We start from the raw sequence: 7,128 nt of genomic DNA, 5'->3' as shown, positions 1-7,128 counted from the left end.
AGGGTTAATAATGCCCTTCAAGCTCCCAGCAGGTGTGATGAAAATGAACTTCTGAGTATTCCTGCTCTCACCTTTGTTTCACAGCTTCGACATGGCTCTTAATTATCCAATTCTATTGTGTCTAGCGTTAATTCCCACATGTTGTGCCCTATAATGCAAAGAAGCAGACATTTCATCTTATCATCATCATCATCTGTATGGGTTAGTCTTACTTTCAGGTTGAGAGTTGGTTTTATTTCTATCTTTTTCTATGTTGTCAAAAATTGTTTCAAACCTTTATGAACATGAACATGGAATACATTAAAAAAGTTTCATACATGTACATGAATATACAGACAGGTATTGTATCTTTGAACGGGGGATGCATAACGGGAAACAAAGCATGGAGACCATTACGTGATGTGCTCATATGCAAAGATATTGTCTGCTGAGAAAAGTCAGAGAGAAACATGATAATTGAGAATGCTTTTAAACGATAGACTAAGATGTGTGATGTCATACATGGTGACATTTATTTTGTGCGCACAAATAATTTTCAAAAAAATGTAAAAAAAAGACCCCTTTTCCATTGTGATAGTAATACAACTTTGTATACTGTACATGCATGTAGCACATTATGGGTGACAATTATTTTCAACATGTCCTCCTGCAGCAGAGAAAAATTTGTTGAAAGAGAAAAAACAAACAGAAAAACTTTGTATGTATGACATCACACATCACACATCATGGCCGTACTACCAAAAGATTTTCCACAATACTAGTGATCCCAACTGTTCAGTAATCATATCTTTCTGATTCTATATCCAATTTCAATGAAACTGTCGCTCATCTGTTCCTCTGATATTCTGCTCCCATCTGGATCTATAAGCGGTTAATTCCGCCTTTAACGGTTCGAGAAGCTTTCTGCCTGGTGTGTCTGACATATAGAGCTGTTCTGTGACATTTGAAACGGGATGGCTGGAATACGCTGCTGTCGATTGTAATTGGTCTCCGACATTATCAGCTCTTCCAACAGCTCGTTCAGATAAGAGGAAAGTTTATTCAAAACTTGTAGATAAAAACGTTGTATAGAGAATCATCCTATAGAGAAAAGGGCATACACACTAGATAACAATGTTGTATAAAGAAATGTATAAAGGAACTAATTCTGAAGACATCAGTTGATAGTGGCGCTGCCCATTTTTTATGAAATATGACGTTCGGAGTAGAACAAGACCCTGATTCTTTATTGAGTTTTCATTTATAATAACGCTTAAACATACGTTTTGCTTAATGATGTTTCATTATATGACGTTTCTTTATACAATGTTCCTTTACAAGACATTCAGACTAGAAAAAAACTCTTTATTGGGTTTACGCCTCAAATACTGTTAACACATATGTTTTGTGAATTGGTGTTTCGTTATAAGACGTTTATTTACAAGTCATTCAGACTAGAAAAAAAAAGGTAATTACTAATGCCATTCTTGTTTAGCTATACAAAGAATTCTTGTTGTCTGAATGGAGGGAAAGTCTATCATAATGAGAGATAGCGGGGATCATCTCAACCACAGAGGTGTGAAGAGGGGCTCAGGGAAACATACATTCTTTAACGTGTTAATGTTCATATCAATCATATTCCTACAAGTTAATTGTGCACAACTGCTTCTAACAGTTACTGAAATAATCTTTAGGGGGAAACCACGCAGTATTCAACCTTACACATTTAAATATCACTTTAAAAGATAAAATTACTGAATTCGCTGATGATTATCATTATTCTTATCATGACTGAGAGTTGATATTTTTCTGTAGAAATCCGGGGCTGTCTTTTAAAAAAATATTCCAAGGCAAATCAATCAACAGCAGAACTATTTTCATCACAATGTCAAAATGCTAAATAGAACTAGAATTGCTCATTAATTCATAAACTTTAGCTAACTTTAAAATCTAATAACATCAAAACTACAATAAGAAATTGCTTTTACCCATGCATATTTCTCTTCAAATACACAGTGACAGCTAGCAAATAAAATGAGATAAAATCAGGGATGGGAAACTTTAAGAACTTCAAAACAATGAGACCTCATTTCCTCTTTTTAAGATCACTGACTTTGACAATGACAATCTCTCTTTTTAATTTGCCTGATTCAACTTATCAACATTGCACTAATGAGCATCAAGACTATACCACCTAGCTGCCAAGCACTTGTCTTTTTTTGTTTGTTCTTGGGGTGCGTTCAAGCAATTTTCTGAAGCTAGAATCACAAATCAAAATGCAATTAAAAAACACGGTTACTGCAGGAGAGCGTTCAAGCGATTTTTCATTGTGCTGATTCTCACATATATTTCAAGCCCAGCCACAGCTCATTATACTGTCCAGTTTGACCCAGGAAGTATAGTGTCGCCTAAACGCACCCTTACAGTCATGATAATTCCCTCCACATGTCAATCTTACCCTAGTTCATTTACCAGAAACTTATCAAATATTTAACATCCACTCCAGAGCCTGCAGGCCGTGTTAATGAGTAACAAATGATTTCTGTGGCAGGAATAAGAAGGAAGAAAAAAAATCCATGTTGAACATTCGTCTCTTCCATTAAGTTAAAACAATGGACTTTGACACATGTGGTGACAGGTGGCCGACGAATATTGACTTGCATCGATTGCTTTGACCTTTAAAAGCCTCCTCTGGAGACAGAGAAGATGAACGAATAAAATGCTTTCTTTCTATATATTCGCTCTTGAATTTAACAGTTTCAAGATTTTGCACATGAAGCTTTTTTCAAATGAAAAGCGTAAAAAAGTGAATGGTTCAATATGACTGATCAATTAAAGTTATACATTCAAAAATTATTTTACAAAGCAAACTTTGGATAATCACACAATGTGCGAATCTTCCCCACATCATTCAGTTGTACTATGAAAGTAAAATTGCCTATTTTAAAAACTTAGTTTTCCTCTTTTCAAAGAGAAAGTGCTAGCTAATGTAGGTTCTTCTGTAAATCCTTTTTCTTAGCTTTTTTGAGAAATTGCCCCATTTTGCGAATTTGTTCTCTTCCTCTTTGCAAAAAGAGAAGTTGTTGATTAATGCAGAACATCGCGATACTATTCCATGTAGAGCAGAGTCACAATTGTCATGCTTCGCAAATTTTCACCCCATTGCTCAGTTGTCAGTTTACCTACAGGTGTAGATTGTAATGTAAATAGAATAACAGATCTGTTTAATTGCCTCGCATGTTATGACTTTAGGGACAAATAGTGATTACTCAAATGACATTTCAAACTGGAAATTTTCCTTATTTAATGCCTGAATCCAAATTTGTATAATTGTTATATTACTACAGGTGAAAATTAAAGATTCAGGTAATATACAAGGAGCAAGCAAGTTTTATATGTTAGGAGCGTTGAACACCACAAAGTTATTAGAGTAAGGTTCCAAAATTTATGAGAAAGGAGAAGCTATTTAAAATTGAAATGCCAATTGCTATGAACAAAAACACACAGATTTAAAAATAATAATAATAATAACTTTTACTTATATAGCGCTTTTCATAAGACATTTATAGAGTTGCAGGCCCTTTTCATATATGCCCTTTTCACATCTGAGTAATGCCCCTATTAAAATCTGATAAGTGCCCTTTTTCCTTCAACAAATTACTGTTTTCCATTCTCATAAGTTTCATCTTTTCATCTCTGGTGCTTGCCCCTTTTCAGGTGCAAAAGTACCCCATTACACCTCAGATAATTGCCCTCTTTACTTTGACAATTGCTCCTATTCTTTTCTTATACATGTAAGTGTCCTTTCCCCTTCTGATAAGTGCCCTGTTTTCCTTTCTCAATAACATGTGCCCATAATGCAAAGTGACTAAGAGCAAATATTTCTTTAATTTCCCCCAAAACTACACTTGCTCACATAATTATGTTACTTTCATGACTAGATGGTGCTCAAAATCCCATATTAATTCGTTTTTTGTCTTTCTAATGTAATTTTTCGTACATTGACTTCACATTTTTAAATTGTTCCTCGCTCTAAATATCAAAACAGTATCTTAAGCAATATTTTAGAAAACATACAGTGTGAGTCAAAAAAAAGTTTACACCCAGAAAATTACTAATTATTAAAAAAAATCATTGATGAACATTAAATTGTTATACGTCTTATGAAAGAGTGTTTTATCCCAAATCATTTGGTACCATTTTTGTGTGGTATGTGTTAACGCTTGGATGAACAGGAGACATTGTTTGCGAGAGTGCAAAAATTGACTTGCGCCAAGTTGCCTATGTGATATTTGAATAAAACAATTGGGATTTGGGTATTAATTGGGTCTTTGCAGATCCAAATAACATCCCTAACAAAATTAATCATGCCACACATATCAAATATCGAATATCAAATATTAACGACCATTTGTGCGCGTGTTTGCGGGTGTGTGTGACTTTGCCCTTTGCAAAAAACATATGCAACGCATTTCATTTGATACATTCAATTCATTCTCTCACTCCGCTAATCCCAACATAATACATACTGTAGGCATCACTTTGGCGCAAGTCGATTTTTGCACGCTCGCAAACAATGCCACCTGTTCATCCAAGCGTGAACACATACCACACAAAAATGGTACCAAATGATTTGGGATAAAACACTCTTTCATATGATATAATAATTTACTGTTCATAGATGATTTTTAAAATAATTAGCAATTTTCTAGGTGTAAACTTTTTTTGACTCACACAGTAGAATAGAGGCATTCTAGACCATGTAATGACTCCCATAATTTCCCATAGAATCAGCCCTAGACTTTTGTATTAAAGCAAGCTTAATGATCCGTGTTATGATCACTTCACATCAGTCTCGACTGAGCCCACCGATTCCTTGCTTAAAGATAAAGTTGAGCTAGTTCTGGTCATGCGATTGCATTGTGAAAGAAACTGTGTGGAATCGATCAGAAAAGGTTGATCATCTACTATATAAGTATTGGTGTGTACTACAAGGTTCTGGAGTCATCAAAATTATAAGAAATGTTGCCCAGTCTTGGTAAAGTTACAAGCATGCACCTGTACACAGAAAGATGTATATGGGACTAACAAACATGTGGCATAAAAATCTGTCCCGATTTTTGAAGAGCCATGCTTTTTAGGGAACATATTTTATCTGATGTTCATCCACACTTGCATCATAACAATGATAATGCCCACAAATTATTTTTCAACTCTTCCCAGAACTCAACCTTCTCTTTAAATGCTGTTATGTTTACCATGACAATAAAAAACAAAGGGTATAGCTGCATGTAGGTTAAGTCCCATCAGGACCAGCCATCCACCAATGCTAATGAAGCCTTTCTTTCTGTGTGCAACGGGCCGTACTGAAGTGGAACAAGTACGTAGGAGGGATAGTTCTCAACAAATCTCTTTGATTTACATGTAGAACATGTACCAAATCCCAAAAGCTGTACTATTTCTCTTTCATACATTGGAGATTTAAGTAAATACATGTACACTTCATTTTCCTTTTCCTTTTCTTTTCATATTTCTTGACTCTTATTTACAATCTGATTGGAGCAAACAATTTTGTTTTAAATTTATCACTGTGGTGAATGGCATCATGCAAAGTGCATTTGGCTATTTCTGTGATGCTTAAAGAATCCCATTGCATTGGCTTCATTAATTGTAACATGTATGCCAACCATCATAATAATTTTAGAAAACATCTCATACTACAGGATACAATTGCACTTTCTAAATTTGAATACATCTCGCAACAGAAATTAGATGAAGAGTTTATATGCAACATCTGTCTTTCATTGAAAAACAAACATGCAAAATTAAAAAACACATTAAAAATAATCAGGATCTTATCCAGAGAGTCTTGCTTGGTGACACCGCACACTTTAACCCAACGACTACTCACGTCTTTCATTCCCATATGCTTGTACAGGGACCACCTCGTTCTCATAGGCAATGAGTTAATACCTGAGATGACAAATTCAAATTATATGTTTTACCAGGGAGTTCGGATACTCCCTGGTTTTACCATGACCTAATTTTCCATTAAAGGCCCACTGCACTACTTGTAGCTACTTGCGCCCTCTATATAACAAAGAATGCCTAATCGGTGACCATTGGTCCCCCATGATCCTCTTTTTCTTATGTTAACTGAGAGCTGAGTTGATGAGATAACCACCTGTCCAGTGACCTTGCAGGCCGGTGTAATCCCTCCTGTAAACTATGGCAGATAAGCTTTAAACTACTGGCCCTTTCGTTCCTTCACCATTTCTTTGAACTGGATAGAGAATGGGTAGCGTAAAGGGGGATTTAGGAAACAAAGACAGGTATTTGTGAAGGATAAGCCTGACTACACGACTAAATCCCCAATTTTCTTCCTCGCTCTTGCTTCAAATGACCATTGATCTGATGACCTACATGTATCATTGCAAAGGGTGTAAAGGAGGTCTGGATTTCCCATTTTATTTATTTTTTGCTTGTCAGAGGGAGAACTGCCCCCCCCCCCCCTTGTAATGCCTGACAACCTCCCCCACCCCCCCCCCCCCCACTCTTCTCTCTCCCCTTCTCTCTCTCTCTGTTGTCAGGTCATCTCAGGCTTTACAAATATGTGTCATATATTAATTATAATTGTGATTTAGTTATGATAAAACATCGATTATTCTCAGTTTTGTTTTTTCTGGGACGCACTGTATAATCTCTTGAAGCAAAAAACAACAACCATAGACCATAGGAAAGCAAATAATGGCCTAGAGCTAGTACAATATAATGCTTGAGAAGTCTTTCTTTGTAATAGTACAATTACACAGCAAACTATAAAGTCAATAAAAAAAAATTGTACAAGGTCTAGCTTATTTGTCAGGCTTTTTAAAATTAAAATATGACTTATTTGTTGCATTGTCAGCTAACTTTTATTACAACAATAGAATCCAATCATGCAAAAAATTGTGCAAGGTTGCTTTCTACAGTAAAACATAATGCAAAATTAACCTACAGGTGTACGTGCAACTGCATAGTAGATGGGTGTGTACATAAATCAGTCAATAAGTGGAGTCCATTTTCTCCCCTTTTTGTTTGCTTATCTATAGAAATACGACTCTTATATGGTACATTAGACCACAACAGTAGAATTCATCATGCCAAAAT

Source organism: Strongylocentrotus purpuratus, unplaced genomic scaffold, assembly GCF_000002235.5.
Source record: "Strongylocentrotus purpuratus isolate Spur 01 unplaced genomic scaffold, Spur_5.0 spur5_contig_825, whole genome shotgun sequence".
NCBI lineage: Eukaryota > Metazoa > Echinodermata > Echinoidea > Camarodonta > Strongylocentrotidae > Strongylocentrotus > Strongylocentrotus purpuratus.
Note: the sequence above shows the minus strand (reverse complement) of the source record.